The 19756-nt window shown below is 35.0% G+C and overlaps 1 protein-coding gene across 1 annotated transcript in view; it reads left to right on the top strand.

Moving 5' to 3' along the window:
- LOC118749549 (peroxidase) overlaps window positions 1-19756 on the top strand; it is a 573769-nt gene that overhangs the window by 53746 nt on the left and 500267 nt on the right. The gene's annotated exons all lie outside the window — the stretch shown is intronic.

Raw genomic sequence — 19756 nt, forward strand, 5'->3', positions numbered from 1 at the left:
ATTATGTCGAGCAAAAATAAAACAACTCAAAAACGCGAATATGTGGTAGATCTCAGACCTTATGTGGTAGATGTGGTAGATGCTCAAAAAAGTGGCAGATCTACCACAATGTGTCCATCACTGTCCCATCACTGCTCCCTTCAGCCCTGTAGCTGTTCAGCCGCGACCACAGCTCCGTGCTGACTGACTCTTGATCGGCTGTGTTAAATCCAGTGATCGGACTTCTACCACATTGTGGTAGATCTCCCACTTTTTTGAGCATATACAACATCTACCACACGAGGTTTGAAATCTACCCTATATTCGTGTTTTTGAGTAGTTTTTTTTGCTCGACATAATTTTCTTAATTTTAAGAGCAAAAGTTGTCCAACAATAAAAACTTTATCGTAACAGGAATGATATAATAAAAGATTCCGCTTTCCCGGCAAATTGTTTGACAAGAAACGTGGTTTTATTGTGTTAAATTGCAAAATATATGATTTATAAAAAGAATTAATAGCGAACATGTAAAAAAATTTCGATTTTGGTAAAAGTATTGGCAAATCTCAGTGCATCTAAAGTTTCTGAGGCGTTGCCTAAGCTGATGCCACATAAAACTTTTTCTTCGTTTTACGTGACATATTCGCTTTGACAGATAAGATGAATTGTATGAAAAAGCACAAAGCATGCCACATAGATCCTTGAAGCTGCAGCGCGAAGTGAAAAGATGGCCAACTCCCATCTTTTTGCGCGCTTTGACAATCAGCCGGTTTAAGATTTATTTTGTTTCATCCAAATTCGAGTTTTCATGCAGAAACATTAAACTTAATTACATTGCTGATTTTTTCAAAGCAAAATATATAAAATCCACAGCAACTTTGACGAGTAAAAAAGCAGTAAAAATTGTTTTCTAGGCGTTCATTGTGGCATACCTTTTACAACTGGCGCTTTGCTGGCAAAGTTATAAATGTCACGCAAAGCTACAAAGTTTTATCTGGCATCAGCTTTACTTTTACTCAGTGTTGCCAGGTCTTCGGCATGTGAAAACGTTCCTCTTGATCTGAAAAAACGTCATTTCCTTCCCAAAAACGTCTCTTCCAAATGTATGTACACAGAATTGTTCTTATTAAACTTTTATTGTATACAAAGGTACATATGCACGTAAGGTATATTAAAATGTTATTTCGACAGAGCACATTTAAAATTCATTAGAATTGCTCAATTTGATGAATATTGTAACTGGCTTGAGGTCTTTTATATGAAATTCATTTTATACATACAGATCTACTGATTAAGTCATCCATATTTTGATAAATTTTGGCTGCTTTTCTTTTGTTCATTTAATGTTTAATATTTTTCCATAAAAGCCTAGCTCACTATACCTGTAACAAACACAATATAAATCCACATTTCAACTTTTGTGCAAAAATTATAAAAACTCTGCAAAGTTTCAATCAGATTTTCAAAATTTTATTAAGATTTTTTAGAATTTTTCGAGTATACAGTTTGGTAGCCTTTTAAATTCCAGGTCAATAATGTGCAAGTTCTAAGTTGCTAGATAATCGCGTTGATTTTTAATCTATTTTTTTTTCTTGTAGGCATTTGGTTAGGTGGTCGGTTGTCGAAAATACTAAATTACGTTCTGCTAAGAAGGAACAAGGCAGTATTTCAGCCTTTTCTGCGTTCATTACATTTTCAATGAAGCCTTAAAAAAGTCGCCTACTTTTTTCTGACTTTTATGCTGCTATAGCTTTTTTGGTGCTTTTACGAACGTGCGTGTTGCAATACATCCTGATTTGGCTTTTAATGTGCAATTGAAAACATTGCAATAAGCCTCGTAACCTCAAGTGTGTACACAACCAGCCTTTGAATGCGGGATCCTTAGTTCAAGAATAAAAAAAAAAAACATGCGCGTACACTTGGTTTGGTCATCTGTGTCCAAAGAATAAATATGTATCTTTTGAAGCAGCTGCTGCAGAAAACAAAACTTGTAAAGATTTATTAAGAAAATAATTCAAAATCAGTTCTACTTAGAAGATTTAGTAACAAATTTGCCGAAAGTGTGAGCGCAAGTACTTACGATTTCAAAACAGCAAGCGCCTTACAATGTTGGGCGCTTCGATTCATGAAGCTTTTATGATTAGGCGAAAACATGATGATGAATCGTACTGTACAGAGCTTCATTGAAATACTTGTGTTCGGCATAAATAAATATGACTGCCAGATATCTCTGTTGCCAAACTGGGACACTTTAGGAAGGGCCTCTCGCTCCATTCCCTTTCATTTCGACGTGCGAAAGGATGTAGTAAAATTTTACTTTGACAAACAAAAACAAAAAAATAAAACCATGCGATCATGAGATCACTACAACGTACGCCAACAAAGCAAAACCACTTTTCACAACTAACGCACAGAGAATTTTTCACAATGCATGAACCGTTTTTTATTCTTTATAAAAATACAGTTTATTCTAAATGTATCAAAAAAACATAAAAATTAAACTTCTAAACCGTGTGCTAAACTCTGGAAAATTCAATAAATTTGCCACATCCTAATCAGACTTTTTATAAAAATTTTGAAAATGAAGTTTTGCAGCCTTTTAAATTTTAGTCGATTTTTGGTATTGTTTTTACTGAGAGTTTTTTCCATACAAACTATGTTTGATAATTCTTTTTATACGGAAGACACTGTCTGCAAAAAAAATAAATGCTTAAAATCAACGCTGGCAACTCCAGACTTGTACTTTATTAATTGGCTCAAAAGCTACATTTTCAAAATTTTTCTTAAAGCTCTGATTAGAAATTGTGATCTGATGAAAGAGCCTCCAAGCCAATAATTTTGTACGGCAGTGTACTTATAAGTACTCTACGATTCTTGAAAGAAAACAAATTTAAGTACAAGATAACATTAAAATATCAGTCATATTTTTCGTTCCTGTGAACTTGTTTCAAAACGTCTGTATTTTCCTTAATATAATTGTAAAACTTTGTGCACGTCATTTTGAACGTATTTAGGTACATATACTAATCATCAACTATTGCTTGTGCATTTCACAAATTAAAGCGGTGCACTGAGAGAAAGAAGTTTAGAATTAAAAAAGTGTGCCAAATTAAAAAAATACGCATATGAAAGAGCATCAACCCGACTCGTAATACATTTAAATACGCTCATATTATAATGAAGCGCTTTGGCACTTACCGATTGCTTTTTCATAATTAAGTTAAAAAATATATTTAAATTCCATGCTTACGGTGGGCAGGAAGCGAAGATAGGTTGCATAAAAATGTCGACAAAATCTGAAAGCAGGGTTGTATTTGTTGATATCTTAAGGTTAAGAATCCGCTTAAATTGAAATCCTAGCTGCTCCTGTTTTAAAGATATCCACATTTTATATACTTCTGATAGGATATATTTGCAAAAGAGGAAGGCGTACTTCTCGATAATTAGAGCATATTTATACGAAAAGAAATCTCATACAAATCTGTTCCCCTTTTTTAACTCACTAAAACGGATCAAATCAATGTGAAACATTTTCATTTTTTCCTACCGAAAGAATAATTGATCGAGATTTATTGGGCGCTACCGGTATACAACTTAGATAAAACACCACAATTACCTTTTTCTGTAGCGTGAACTTTCTCATTACAAACACTTTCAATATCGCAATATATGTATGTATGTATACAATATTGTATGCTATATAATACGGTAGTAATTTTTTATTAAAGGTTTGTTGCTATAAGCAAGTAGCGCAGGCAAGTCGCACTGCGCTTGTGCAAGAAATAAAAATGCTCTAACTTAGGCCAACGGTACTCCGCATAATAAGTAAATAAATTCAAAGCTTGTATGAGATTTATTTTGGTATTTATGTACTCTTCTGTCAGGAAATAATGACTATTGTACATCCAGAACACAAATGCGATCATAAAGAAAATCGCATGAAAGTATGCGCTTTGTGTGTAAGGCTGCCAGACGTCCCGCTTTTCCCGGACATGTCCCGGTTTTAGACTATTTGTCCCGGTGTCCCGGTCCAACCTTAAAATGTCCCGGGTTTCATTTAAGTGTCCCGGTTTTCAATTTGATTGCACAAATTTTGCTTAAAAATGACTACGCTGAGAGAAAAAGGCGTTGTAATATTAAGAAAAATTTTATGAATTTACTGGGGGAAATAACGCATGGTAAACATGAATATGTTTTATTTGATTATCGTTTTGAAATGTTCGTACTTAAAAACAATACTTTCATACCACGCACACGTGGTGTTGAATCAAACTGAACATTTGAATGCACATTTACATGTCTGGCTGTAGCTGAGTGCACGAAGATGCTTGCCACAATTTGCTAATTTCCAGAGCGTCAGGGTTCAAATCCCATTACAGACAGCATGGAATTTAAATAAATTTTTTTTTAACTTTATTACGAAAAAGCATCCGTTAAGTGCAAAGCGCTTCATTTTAATATTGGCGTATTTCAATTGCATATTTCTATACTAAATACTAAAATTTGTATACTTAAATTATTACGAGTTGGGTTGGTGCTCTTTCATATGCGATTTTTTTTTAAATGTAGCACGTTTTGCATAAGCAATAGTTGATGATTAATATAAGTATGTACCTAAATACGTTAAAATGACATGCACAGAGTTTTACAATTATAGCAAAAGCCAGAAGTTTTGAAACAAGCTCACAGCAACGAAACAAATGACTGATATTTTAATGTTACCTTGTATTTATTTATTTTTTTTTCGTGAAACCTAGATTACTTATAAGTACCGTGCCGTACAAAATTATTGGCTCGGAGACACTTTCATCTGATCACAATTTCTAATCAGATCTTATAAAAAAATGTTTAAAATGTAGCTTTTGAGCCAATTAGTAAAGTGCAAGTCTGAAGTTACCAGAAAATTTCGTTGTTTTTTGCAATTATTTATTTTTTGCTGACAGTGTCTTCCACATACAAAAAAATGTCGAACATAGTTTGTATCGAAGAAACTCTCAGTAAAAACAATACCAAATATATTGCCTCGTTCAAAGCCATGAGCAAAATCGTGAATACATGGTTTTCCGCATAACAAGCGGATCTTAGTAATTTTGATAAAAATCTTAACGAACTCCGCACAGCTTTGAAAAGTACTGGAATTTCTCAAACTGTCAAAATCCATTTTATCCTTAAACATTTAAAGCAATCTATTTCATTCTTGAATAACGATGGTTTAGGATTATTGTCCGAGCAGGCCGGGAAGTCAGTTCATAGGGAATTCATTAAATTCTGGGATAGATTCAAAATAAATATGATTGATAAACCAACTTTTGTGAGTCGCCTGAAGAAAACTGTAATGACATTTTCATTCCAGCATATATAAAAACTTAACTAAATAATAAAATATTTAAATACTAAAATGTGTGACTATATTATATGGAAACAAAAAACAAATATAAAAAAATAAAGCAAGAAAAAAATATAAAAAAATAAAACCAAGAAAAGAACAAAGAGGTGCAAAGTAAGTTGCCTCTACGTGGTGCGCCTTGGAAACGATTGAAACCGGCTAAAAACTTACATAAACTTATATTTTCACATAATATATATACACACATTTACTCACACATACATCGTTGAATATTTAATGCACAAGGATGTTTTTCTCTTTCGCAAAGTCGGTCCTATCATAACTATGTAAAATGTGGATATCTTTAAAACAGGAGCAGCTAGGATTTCAATTCAAAGGGATTCTTAACCTAAAAATATCAACAAATACAACCCTGCTTTCAGTTTTTGTCGACATTTTTATGCAACCTATCTTTGCTTCCTGCCCACCGTGTGCTGCCAGTAATGGGATTTGAACCCTGACCCTTTGGATATTAGCAAATTGTGGCAAGCATCTTCGCGCACTCAGCTACAGCCAGACATATAAATGTGCATTCAAATGTTGACTTTGAATCAACACCACGCGTGCGTGTTATGAAAGTATTATTTTCAAATACGAACATTTTAAAACGATAATCAAATAAAAGATATTCATTCATGTTTACTATGCGTAATTTCCCTCAGTGAATTCATAAAATTTTTCTGAATACGCGTTTTTTCTCTTAGTGTAGTAATTTTTGAACTTTTATTCAAATTTGTGCAATCAAATCGAAAACCGGGACATTTTAAAGTTGGAACGGGACACGGGGACAAATAGTCTAAAACCGGGACATGTCCGGGAAAACCGGGACGTCTGGCAGCCCTAGGCATAAAGGCTTCATACTTTAGTATGCTGAAACGATTACACTGCTATAATTAGGCGCTTAATGTGCGGAGTGCCTTACTCTACAAGCAAATATGTAGTACACTATACATTGAATATATTGTGCATAGAGAAAAATTACTGGGAATTTGAAAAACGTAATTTTTTAAACAAAAAACGTCCAAACGTCAACAGGATACGAAAAACGCCCAAATGACGTTAAAAACGTCAACCTGGCAACGCTGCTTTTACTTGAGAAATTTCAAAATCGTAAAATCCCAAGTAGCGGTTTCTGTAATGTACCACATTTGTTCGCTAAATTGTGATGTGATAAAAAGTAAAGCTGGCAGCGCTCCGCAAGGTTGCAAAAGTCTCTCAAAATATGTTCGAAAAATATTTTGATATGGAAGGAACTGTCAAGGAAAAAAATGCAAAAACTCAACGCAATTTTCGGCATCTTCCATCTTGCACATTATGATACTAAAATTAAATTTTTCTTTTGGATTCTAATTAAAATGTTTGCAATTTAAGTTAAACCTTGCATAAAATTGTCCAACACTAAACCCTATATGGTATCAAGAATGATATAATACAAGATTCCGCATTCCCGGCGACGATGAAATTTCTCAAGTAAAAGTAAACAAAGCCGAATGGGAGGATAAAATAAACTGTAAAATAGTAAATTTTCTCAGCAATAAATTTTTCGACAGAAAACGTGGTTTTATTGTGTTAAATTGCAAAATATATGACTTATAAAAAGAATTAATAGCGAAAATGTAAAAAAATGTCGATCTTGGTTAAAGTATTAGCAAATTTAAGTGCATCTAAAGTTTCTGAGGCGTTGTTTACTTTTTCTTGCGAATTGTCAAAATAGGCAAATCCCATTTAGCTGTTTCTGGAACGTGCCACATTTGTTCGCTACTTATAATAATAATAATAATAATATATTTATTCTTTCTTCTTACAAAATCAACATATAAGTACATTAGTAACTTAAAATACTTAGTATCGCTAAACTAATGTAAGAAAAAGTAAGGCATTCCTTAAAAACATTAAGTTTTTGTATTGGATGCCATCTCAAAAGATAAAAATTATGGAAATGAAGAGAGTGTGTATGGGGTGAAGATATATAACCAACAGTGATAACGTTAAGATAATTTTATAGAAAAAATAATATTAATAATATTTAACAACAATTGCATATATTTAAATTTTAAAGTTTTTAAGTCGCAGAACTCAGGAAACTTTTGATATCGTCGTGTGAAAGCTCTAAAAGAAACAATTTTACTTTTGATAAAAATTTAGGCAAATTTCTAATAGCACGAATATACGCAGGTAACGCATTGAAAGCTTTACAAGAAACAATAGTGTAGAAGCTTTTGAAGTGTGTAGTACGAGAAATTTGAACAGCCACAAAGCCGTGCAAGTTTTTCCGCAAGTTATAAGTGTCAGAGACTTGGCTGTGTAAATAGCCACAGCGAATGAAAAATATCTTTAAACATTTGTAGAAGTACAGATGTTTTATAGGCAGAATTCCCAGAACACTAAATAGCTCCATGGTGTGGTGCAAACGATTTACATTACATATTTTTCTTATGATGCATTTCTGTATTGTTAAAAGTTGCTGGATTTTATTGAAAGATGCACCGCCCCAGCAGGTTATGCCATATTGAAGCTTAGAGTGAACCAAGGTGTAGTAGAGAGTCTTAAGCGTAGAGTTAGAACAAATCTTTCGTAGACCATAAAAATATCGAACAGTAGACCGCAAGTAGGATTTCAAACGAGAAATGTGCGTAGACCAACTTAAGGTTTGGTCGACAGAAACACCAAGGTATTGAAAGTCGCTTACTTTTTCAATTAAAAAGCACTCAGGACAACAGTCTGTTTCAGAATTAAAAGATTTAGTGGAGCACAAGAAACTATTCAGTTCAAAGCGCTTGCAGTTAGAGGCATGAAATACAATGCCAATATCGGGTGAGATTTTTGGAATTAGACTGAAATACATGATCTTGGTTTTTTTACTGACAATAAGCTTATGAGCAGAAAACCACCCCCGGAGCAAATGTACGTCCTTATTGACTCCTGCTATAAGATCCAAATAGTTCGAGGAACCATAGGCAATAGCAAGGTCGTCTGCGAAGGCTGTAACTTTTCCATAGAAAGGGAGCGAGAATATGGAATTCAAATAAACCAGAAATAGTATCGGACCTAAAACAGATCCTTGAGGCACTCCTAAGCTAATAGTAACAGGATTACTCAAACTACTCCCAACCTTTACTTTTTGCACACTTCCTGACAAGTAACATTTGAACCAATTATACATAAACCCACGAAAGCCCGCGCAATATAACTTGTCTAATAAGATTTGGTGATCAACCATATCAAATGCTTTTGTGATGTCAACAAACAGACCAGCACAGTTATTTTTATTGTCTAGTTCGCTGTATATAAATGAACAAAATTCCAGTAGAGCATCTTCTGTTGACCGCCCACATCTAAAACCGAATTGCATTGAACTGAAAAATTTCTTGGTTTCAAGAAAAGATAAGATTCTACTTTTAACAAGTTTCTCAAAAACTTTAGAAATAGAAGAAAGCAAGGAAATTGGCCTGTAATTATTAATATCTTTTTTGTCACCCTTTTTAAACAATGGTATGACAATAGCACATTTTAAGTCAGCGGGAAAAGATCCTGACAAAATACTTCTATTGAACAGATGAGTTAGAATGTCAACTAAATTTAAAGAAACATATTTCAGAACTTGATTCGAAATACCATCAGATCCACATGACTTAGAGTTGTTCAAAGATTTTATTACCTTCAAGACTTCTATGCCGGTGAACGGCTCAAAGAAAAAACTATCACTTGAAATATCATATCCCAAGGATAAAAAATCGCCTGTAGTTTGAGAAACATTAGTTTGTCCTATTGATAGGAAGTGGTCATTAAAAAGATTTGCTACTACTTCAGGGTCACAAAATTTCCCATTATCATCACATAATACAATCGTAGAGTCATTAGATTTAGAACTCCGGTTCAGAAGGCCGTTAATAATGCTCCATTCTTTCTTCGGGTTACCATAAGAGGACCTAAACTCCTTACGATAAAAATTATCACGCTCCAGATGTACTTCTTTTCTCACTTCGTTACATAACACATAAACACTACGAACAAAAACTCCAACACCACCTGCAGAATATAAGTCATTAGTGTTCGCATAAAATTTATAACCGGGTATAGCAAAGTCTAGTATTTCGTGCGAGTATATCCATATTTCAGAAACAAAAATAAGATCCGGATAGTTTTTTAGTAACGCTAGATTGCACAACAATAAATCGAAATTTTGCCGAAGACTACGTATGTTTTGGTGAATGACAACAAACGAGTCATTTAAATCATACAATAAATTTATATCGTTGACAGGACTTATTATAGCGTGGTTGTTATTATCTAAATAGTTGTGAAAATTCAAAATAAACTAACAAATATAAAAGTTAAGTTAAGTAACTTTTGACAAATCGTCAAAAGTTTTTAAATTAACAACCACGCCATTATCAGCCTTTCTCATTAGTATTCTACCATTCTTCACCCATAGATACTTATAATTTTTATCTTTTTTAGTTTTCTTCGCTGCTGAAAGCAAAGCTCTATTATAAGAAGTTAGGCTATCGTTAATGAATATATTTGTTTTCGTAGCATCACCAAAAATCCCAGTCGTTAATTTTGCTTTTGCCTTTCCTTTGTGAGACATTATTTTCCTCTTTAGCTCAGCTGAGGCAAAGTGAACGCGAAGCACATTTTTTACAGGAGATGAGCCCTTTCTTTGTTTGAGTGGTTTAACGTAGCAGCTACTAATATCTTCCGGAGAGAGAGAAATGCCAAAAGCAGTATTTAAAACCTGTTCCGTGCGTTCACTTGCATTATCGCTAGTTAGCTCCGGCACTCCAACAATATCGACAGCGCTGGTTAGTAACTGCTGTTCACTCCAGTTTAGCACATTCTCTAGCTTGCTGACTTTTTCGCTCAATTTGCAATTCTCTTCTTGTAGCTGATTTACGGTGCTGAGGAAATCGGCGTTGAGTTTTTTTAGACTCAAAATCTCATCATACAATAGTTTTAAAGTTATCTCTTGAGAGTTTTCACCGTTCACATCAGACACATTACCATGCTGGGGGCGTTGGACTTGTGCCGTTTTATTTGCATTGAAGTTATTGTTGTTGTCATTTGCATTTTTGTTTATGTTGCTGTTGTTAGTGATTTTTTGTGTTGGTTGTTTTTGGCTACTGCTGGTGGTCTGTCTTTGTTTTTGTACCGCCGGTGTTAAATTTTTGGCGGTGGCCTGAGCGACAGCTCCCGAACCAGATGGAGCAGAATCATCTGACTCCACAACAGTTGCAGAACAAGGTATTGGCTGCTGATGTAGAGACATGCGTCGCGCAATACTACACTCATCACATCGATGTTTTACATTGTTTGCCTTCATGTACTCCATATCTGCAGCAGTGATTCTGGCGCAGGAAGCATGAAAGTAACTTCCACAATCTGCACACGCGATTTTGGCCGGCTCTGAACGATCAACTTTGTAAACAAGTTCGTTAAATTTAAAAATTTACAAACTGGAGCGATTTTAAAATGAATGAAATACTTGTTTATTAAATTAATTTAATTAATTCCAATGATTTGAAAGGTACTCGGCAAAAGAAAAACTGTATTCTTAATCGGAATGCAATCTCAACCAGAGTCGATATAGTAAATCCGACAAAGAAATTGAAACGTATATTGAAGAAAGTCGGACTGACAAGACATATACACGTAGATCCTGTTTTTTGCCCCTCTGAAAAAATTTTAAAAATTCTATACAAATTTCTTTTGTTTGAAATGCAACCGTGGACACTAGCTGGCAGAAAAACTTGCAAATTTGCGTTCGTGCAGAAAATTGCGAGTTGCTCTACATGAGAGAGAATTTGGGAGCATTTTTTCTTACTATCTTATATTTTGAGTGATAATTCTCGCTGGATTTTCGACGAACAAACCTATTGTCTTCCCTACAAGGCCTTTTCAGACTGACCGATCCTCAATACACTCAAGAAACCAATACACATAAAAAACGCTGTAAAAATTTCCCTTCAATTTTAAGGCAGTAAAACAACGACCTTAAGTTAACATCAACCGAGGCCACATGTTGACAAGGGATGCAAAATCACAGTTACACAAAAGAACTGTTCAGATTTTTCAGAAATCCCTTCAATTCTGATGTAAAATATGATGCCAAAATACTACAGATCTCCCATTTAGATGGCCGGGCATATGACCGGCAGATGTCTCGTAGGATTCCCAGAGAGTTTTGCTTTACATAGAAATTTGTGCTCTTTTATTTTCATTTTGACTCACTTCAGTGTTGGTTCCTTTAATTCAAGTTGGCATTCGGTTTTTGGAATTTAAATAGGTTCTCAGCAAAAAAGTTTGTTTAAAAAAATACATATGTGTATATAGTGCTTGAAAATATCAATTTTTCCCTTACCTTAAACCTTTGGGAGTGGGCAAAAATGATGTTTTGTAATTTAGGCAGAATTGAATATGCGCTATCTGAGAAGACAATATCTACATGTAATATTTATTCTGTTTGTTGGCACTATATCCAATCTCAAGAGTCTTAACAGTGAAACAATTTCTTATTTCCTAAGTTTGCGAATAAAACTTCACACTTAAAATTAAGACATTTATAACAAACATTTTATGAAGAAAACCCCTTCTTCGTTTAAAAAAAAAATAAGCGAAATCGGCCCGATTTCATAAAATCCTGCCTGACATGAAAATTTTCTCCACGATTAGGCTAGTAGCCATTTTTGGGTCGTTTAGTCAAAAATGGAAACATATATACATATTTGAAATTAAAGAAAATAGGGCAAATAGCAAAATCGGCTAAATACGGCAAATTTTTTTCTGCAAAACGGCTAACAAATCGGCTGCGGGCTAAATCGAAATTTCTCCGGATGTTTGCTATCGCAACCGGCTAAATCTAGCCGGAAAACGGCTAAAATGGCAACACTGTCCACAAGGTTGCACGAATTTCTTAAAATATGTTCGAAAAATATCTTGATATGGAAGGAACTGCTTTACACTGTCAAGGAAAAAAATTGCCAAAATCCAACGCAATTTTTAGAAAATTCAATCTTGCACTTTATTATACTAAAATTAAATTTTTTTAGAGTCTAATTAAAAAGTTTGCAATTTAGGTGAAACCTTGCAGATATTTTTTTTGATTTTTGTACAAAGTTTGATGCAAGCCCAGAGATGTACCACATTTTTTTGAAATCTACCACCTTTTTCCAGATTCTACCACACAGAATTTTTTAAAGTCCGATCACTGCAGCTAACCGCTAGCCGGAGTAGATGGAGACAAGAAAAATAAATTCGAACTACTAATATTTTTAAATGCATATACATATATGAATGTGTACATATGTATGTATGTATCAGGTTTGCTGAGAATATTCGCTTTCGCATTCGCAATCGCGGGGTTTACGCATTAATTTTAACATTCATATTCGCAATAATCAATGCGGAGCTTTTGCGAATGCGAATATTATGCAAGTGCAGAGATAAAACGTACATATATCTGGCAAACAAAATGACAAATTGTAGTCAATATTTTTGCCTGTGGAGATGCTACGTTTAAACTGTCCCCCTACGTTCCCCTTCTTTAATAATTAAAGTAAAAGAGTAAGATCCTTCAATAAGTATTTCCAGCGAAAATGTTCAACGTCTAGCTATAAAGAGAATCGACTATTTGCGCGTTAAAATAAACCTTTAATTTACTTTTGCTTAGATAGTGAAATAAATTTTTATATCATAAAACGGCTTATTATGATTAAGTTCCGTATTTTTTTATTACTTAACAGAAAAACACGCCAAATAATTTTGACCGGGTTTTACTATGCAAATACTCTGTGCGCTTGAAAACATGCAATATATCGTTAGTATAGTATGGAAAGGGCTCTTATCGTCGCTGAAATACAAAAAACCTTATAATGGTAAGGCAAGTTAATTGACTAACTAAAAATCCAAAATTTACTTCTTGATTGATTACAATGCATTTCTTCGAATCATAAGTCCCTTCATCGTTTAATGCAATAAAAAATGTTCGTTAGTTGTGGATTTTTTTGCATTTCAGCGACAATGTGAATTACGTCCTTTCCATACTATATTACCGATATCAAAATATCAAAGCACATTGAGCGCATGCAATGGAACAACAAACCGGATTTGATGGCTTATGGTACCGACAGCGGTGAGCAATTAATTGTGACTGCCTGCAACTAGGAAAAACTAGGTCTGAGACCTTAATCGTCGTGATTCCAAAAATTAAATTTATGAAAAAATTGGGTTCGTTTTTAACAAAATAACAAGAATTAGTTATTCGATTGGCAGCCACGGCATTCAAAACAAAATTTTCTTTGAAATTTTCACTCCTAGAAAGTATTTAACAATTTATTTGCTATATCCACCTATTTAGAACCTCCTATAAGCACACGTTTTTCAAACCAGTCACAGAAGAAAGGATTAAAAATTAATTCCAAAAACTAAAATCGAAAAACGCTGATTACGTTACAGGTTGTACAAATTCTGAAACAACCAAAAGAATGAGAATGAAGAATTTTTTGGAAAACAACGTTGTTTAAGTAACGATCTTGCCATGATGCTAGATTGTGAAGTTGAAAGTCAAGAGGATACATCCGACATTTGCAGCCCCGATGCAATTCTCCAAAAGAAATTATTGCACCCCAATAAAAAAAAAGAAATATAATAGAAAGTCCTCTCAATTGGTGCAGCGTCAATCAAAAAGAATTTATAAATAAGGCAAGTTTCAAATTTTTCAAGTTTTGTCGTATCGAGCGAGTAGTTATTTAGAGGCGCATGTTTGATTTACGACCCTTTAAGAAACAGGCTGTCACTCGAAAAGGCAGCAATATTACTTTTTATCAAATACAATGTTCCAATTTTTAAATTCAAGTACAAAATAAAAAAAAATTAAAAATTACTAAATACCACGATTTTTTATTCGGAAAAATTGAAAAAGCAACAAAATCTAAGCGGTAGAAGTTATAGCAGCTATTTCGGAAATACCACATCTCCTCATCAGACTTCTTTTTTTTTCTAGACTTCAGCAGAGATCGAACCTGCGTAATCGATGTGCAAAGTCAGAAGCGTTAACCACCCATACCTACGACGATTTAATAGAAATCTTTTTATTTTTCAAAAATCAAATTTTCGGCTCATATATTTTTCAATATACCTAATTGAGAAATAATAATAATAAAGAATAATTGAGAAGCTTGGCCAAACACTAACATATGTGTAAGCGCCAATCTATTATTAATTGAGAAATTTAGCGTTTTTATATAGTAAAATATCGTAGAATTTGTATCTTTCGAAAATACCAATACATGGGAGGTCAGTGTGGTTATTGTCCAATGTCAAAAATATGAAGAGAATTTTTAAATGGGGCTAACCGTAATGAGTGTACTAAGTTTGGATGAAATCGGTTAGGCGGGTACACATGTTTCATGATAAGTGACCACGCCCATTTTCCAATATTTATTTAATACTACATTTTTTTCTTAAAGTTCACTCTTTAAATCAATTTTTAGTAATTCTGCTGCAGTAGTTACTTAAATATCGCAGTTTTCGTATTTTCCAAAAATACCGCTAAATGGCAAGCACAGTTTTAATCCGATCTCACACATTTTCATTACCAACCTAGCCTGGAAAAGGAGTAACAAGTGTACCAAATTTTATTGCGAAATGTCAATTAAATTCCGAGAAAACGAATTTTGACTGTTGCTCTATACAAGCTGAACCACTGTGGATTGGTCCATAAAAACGTAATAATGAAAGAAACAAATGCAGCTATTGGAAGCGCGGGAAAAAGTCACAAAAAGAGCTATGTTCTATTTGACGCAGTCAAAGATCGTTCCAACAGATAGATCGGTTATTTAGCTTGAGAAATAATAGGGGTATTCTCTGAGTCTTGCAAAGCCCTTGCATGGTGCACAGATTGCACGGTTAAAACCGGTTTTCGTATGGGACAGCTTTGCAAACCGTGCAATCCGTGCACCGTGCAAGGGCTTTGCAAGACTCAGAGAATACCCCTAATATGTTTAAAGAGAATATCAAAGTTGATAAATCTTATTTTTTAGAACAATTTTGGCTATGAAGCTTTATAGCTCATTCAATTTCAGTACAGAAAGTGAAAGTTTGAATTACCTAAAAATTCGCGTTGATTTTTGTGAGTTTTTTTTATTGGTTAGAGACATTTTGCATTTTCATCCACACAAAATACTTATGTTCTAAAATACTTGTATTTTTATATCGAAGAAAATGCACAACTTCGACTTTGCACCTTATTATACTGAAATTAAATTGGCTATAAAAATGCATGCTGTTGAAAATCATACTTGCTTTTCAAAAGACAAACCAAATGTATGTCAACATACTAATAGTTGTATGTACTTTTTGAAGCAACCCTGTATTGTCATCTACTTGTTCTTATATGTATTCTCTTTCATACTTTGACGTTTGAAAATATATTTTCCTTCTTTTTTGAAACTTCAAACCAATAGGTTATGGTCCCAGTCGCGCATTAAAGAAAATAATAAAGTTTTTTTTGAAATTCGTAATTATGGTAAATACGAGTAGTTTGTATCAAATAGAGAAGCTGGATCGTGACAGTTATTATATATGGCGTGTCCAGATGAAAAGCGTCCTAATCCATTCGGATTTATGGAGCGTTGTTGAGAAGAGGGACGGTGACTCGACGTCAGCTAAGGCATGGGAGGCCTCTGATGCAAAGGCATTAGCAACAATAACGTTATGTGTAACACCGGCGAAATTAAACCATGTAAAGAATTGTACGACTGCAGCAGAGGCTTGGAAGAAGCTTGAAGAGATTTACAAGCCAAGTGGTCCGGTACGAAAAGTTTTACTGTACAAGAAGTTTGCTAGCCATGCGCATGCAAGAATATGATGATGTCAGCACGTACATAAGTAAATGACTTTACAGCAGCTGTAGATAAATTGTCCGAGGTGGATATCACAATGGGTGATGAGCTTGTGGTCATAATTTTGATGTTGAGTTTGCCAAAGGCATTCGAGATTTTTATTGTGGCCATAAAATCCAGGGACACTTTACCATAGCTTGACGCATTTAAAATCAAGCTATTGGAAGAAGGAGAACGTAGAAAGGCAGCAAAACGGTAACATAGTGCAGCAGGCGTTCATGGCTCAGGGCAGCGGCAGCGGCAGCGGCAGCTACAACAACAAAAATGGTGCTAGTTTAAACGAAAAGAGAAGAGGCGGAAAAAATGTAAAAAAGGCGCGTGTTACAGTTGCGGCAAATTCGGTCATTTCGCTGCAAAATGCTCAGAAAAGGAAATGTCAAAATATGATTCGAAGCAACAATCGAAAAAGCCAGATTCAAAGCAGCAATGTCAAACGTCATTCTCAGTATTGGCTGCTCAGGATGTCAACATGTTGCATAAAAACAAATGGGTACTCGATAGTGGTGCAACATCACATATGTGTAGCGATAAACAACTGTTTACAAAGATCGAGCAACACCACGATACAATCCATTTGGCAAATGAAAACAAAGTCAATGCAAGCAGAATTGGAGATGTTGAAATTCTGATTGGCGATAGAAACGTCAAATTAAAGAATACTTTGTATGTACCTAAATTAAAAGGAAATTTTATTTCTGTCGGCAAAATTGTAAACAAAGGCGCAAAGGTGAATTTTTCGGATAAGTTTGCGGAAGTCGTTTACAGTAAAGATGTAATTTTTCGAGCGAGCCGTGTTGGCGAGTTATTTGTTGTAAATGTGTGCAACAACAAAAGTTTTTCTATGGTGAAAGGTTTAGCTTTTATTTGGCACGACAGATACGGCCATTTAAACTTTCATTATTTAAAACCACTTTATGAAAAGCAGATGGTAGAAGGCATCGACAAAATTGAGATACCAGATCTGAAATGCACATCTTGCATGAAGACAAAAAAATGTGCTTTGCGATATGATATCAGCGAAAATCGTGCAAAGGCTTTGTTGGAGCTAGTGCATACGGATGTGTGTGGACCATTTCAGAAGCCTTCGCTAGCCGGGTCAAAATATTTTCTTCTGCTCACGGATTATTATTCGCGCAAAATGTACGTTTATTCTTGAAGTCGAAAGATGAAGTTTACGACAAATTCTTGATTTTCAAGAATGCAGCTGAAGTCAGACTGGTAGGTGTATTAAATGCGTACGGAGTGACAACGGCGGCGAATTTGTAAATAAACGATTTGATGAATTGTTTGGCGAGCTTGGCATTACGTGGCAGTTGACTGTGCCATATACCCCTCAACAGAATGGGATTGCAGAGCGTGCAAATCGCACAATCGTTGAAATGGCACGTGGTATGCTCGTTCCTTCTGGACTTCCGGGGTCATTGTGGGCTCAAGCTGTAGCAACAGCGGTTTATATACATAACCGTTCACCTACAAAGACGTTAATGAATATGACCCCGTATGAAGCATGGACTAAACGTAAGCCCAAAGTCAGTCAATTCAAATTTTTTGGATCTCTTGCTGTGGCTTTAGATAAGAATAAACGTAAGAAGTTCCAGGCGAAGGGCAAGGAATACAGAATGGTTGGCTATTCTTTGACAGCTAAGGCATATCGCTTGTATGATGCAGAAAGTCGTGAAGGCATAGAGCGACGTGACGTTTTGTTTGAAGAAAGTGATCCCAGAGGAACTTTATTTAATGGGTGTCGAGGTGCAGTCAACTGTAATGATTTGTTGATTCAAAATGACATGAACACTCCAGAGAGCAGTAATTATGAAGAAATCAATGAAGCAAGCGAGCATTTTGAACATAATAAAGACAGTGATGGATCAATTTATTTAAGCGGCACGAGTGAAACCGAAACTTCTGAGACAATTGCAGATGAAATCTTAGATGAAGCAAAGCGAGGTCCGGGTAGGCCAAAGAAGGAACTAACTGGTAGACCTGGTAGGCCAAGAAATGTTTATAATACGGTTAATATGTTGAAATATGCAGACTTCGACGTTCCTAGCACGGTATTGAAGCATTGACTGGTAAATTCGCAGATGAATGGAAAAGAGCCATGGGCGTTGAATATGCAGCCTTAATAGCGAACAAAACATGGACATTAACTGATATGCCAGAAAACCAGAAAGCAATTGGCTCAAAGGGGATTTTTTCATTGAAAAGGGATGAAAACGGCGAAGTAAGGCGCTTCAAGTGCAGACTCGTGGCTAAAGGCTGTAGTCAAGAGTTCGGTGTCAACTACAAAGAAACGTTTTCACCAGCGTGCACATACTCAACGATTAGAATGCTGTTAGCTTTGGCAGTTGAACAACGTTTACACCTACATCAAATGGATGTTTTTACAGCCTACTTAAACAGCAACTTGAAAGTGGAGGTGTACATGAAACAGCCTGAAAGTTATGTCAGCAATAAACATCCGATTCGAGTTTTGAAGCTAAACAAAGCCATTTACGGCCTTAAGCAAGCAGCCCGAGAGTGGAATACCAAGCTAGATGTTGTTTTGAGAGAGATCGGGTTCCTGCCTTGTGTATATGAGCCATGCTTATATATTCAGCGCATACATGATAGCTTATGCCTGGTTGCAGTGTAAGTCGATGACATAATTATAGCGTGCAAATCGAAAGATAACCTACTGATGATCAAGCACAAAATATCGCAAGCATTTGCATGTATCGACAATGGCCCATTACATCTGTTTTTGGGGATGCGTATACCACACGAAGGTGAGCTTGGTGCAATTACTGTCGACCAAGAGCAGTATATCAAAGATTTGTCGGCCCAACATAAGATGGAGCATTGCCGTTCAGCAGCTACACCATTGGATGCGGGGTTTTTGATTACGTGCTTTGACGAAAAGTGTGCCAAGGCTATGGCTGCCAGATATCTCCGCTGGCAAACCGGGACACTTTGGAAAATCTAACACCACAACCGCCCTTCCCTTTCCTTTAGACAAAAATTACTTACGTACGAAAGTATGTAGTAAAATTTTATTTTGGCAAGACATAAACAAAACCATAAAAAGATGAGATCATTTCAACGTACTAAAGTTTAAAATAAACATATAGTGCCGCCCAAAATTATTGGCACAATGTTATTGCTTTAATTTTTTATAAATACATACACCGTTTATACTACATCAAAAAAACAAAAACAGAATTTCTAGACTTTGTGCGAAACTCGAGAAAATTCAATAAATTTGTATACAAATTTGCAACTTTCTAATCAGACTTTTTATACAAATTTTGAAAAGAAGTTTTGTGGCCCAACATTTAGAGTTTATTTTTGATAATTTTTTGCTGACAGCTTCTTCCATACAAGCTATGTCCGACAATTCTTTTTGTGTGAAAGAAACTGCTACATTTTCAACATTTTTCTAAAAGATCTGATGAAAAATTCTCTGAGCCAATAATTTTGTACGGCACTGTACTTATAAGTACACTAGGTT

The sequence above is a fragment of the Rhagoletis pomonella genome, unplaced genomic scaffold, assembly GCF_013731165.1.
Source record: "Rhagoletis pomonella isolate Grant_MI unplaced genomic scaffold, Rhpom_1.0 Rhpom_scaffold_00001, whole genome shotgun sequence".
Taxonomy (NCBI): domain Eukaryota; kingdom Metazoa; phylum Arthropoda; class Insecta; order Diptera; family Tephritidae; genus Rhagoletis; species Rhagoletis pomonella.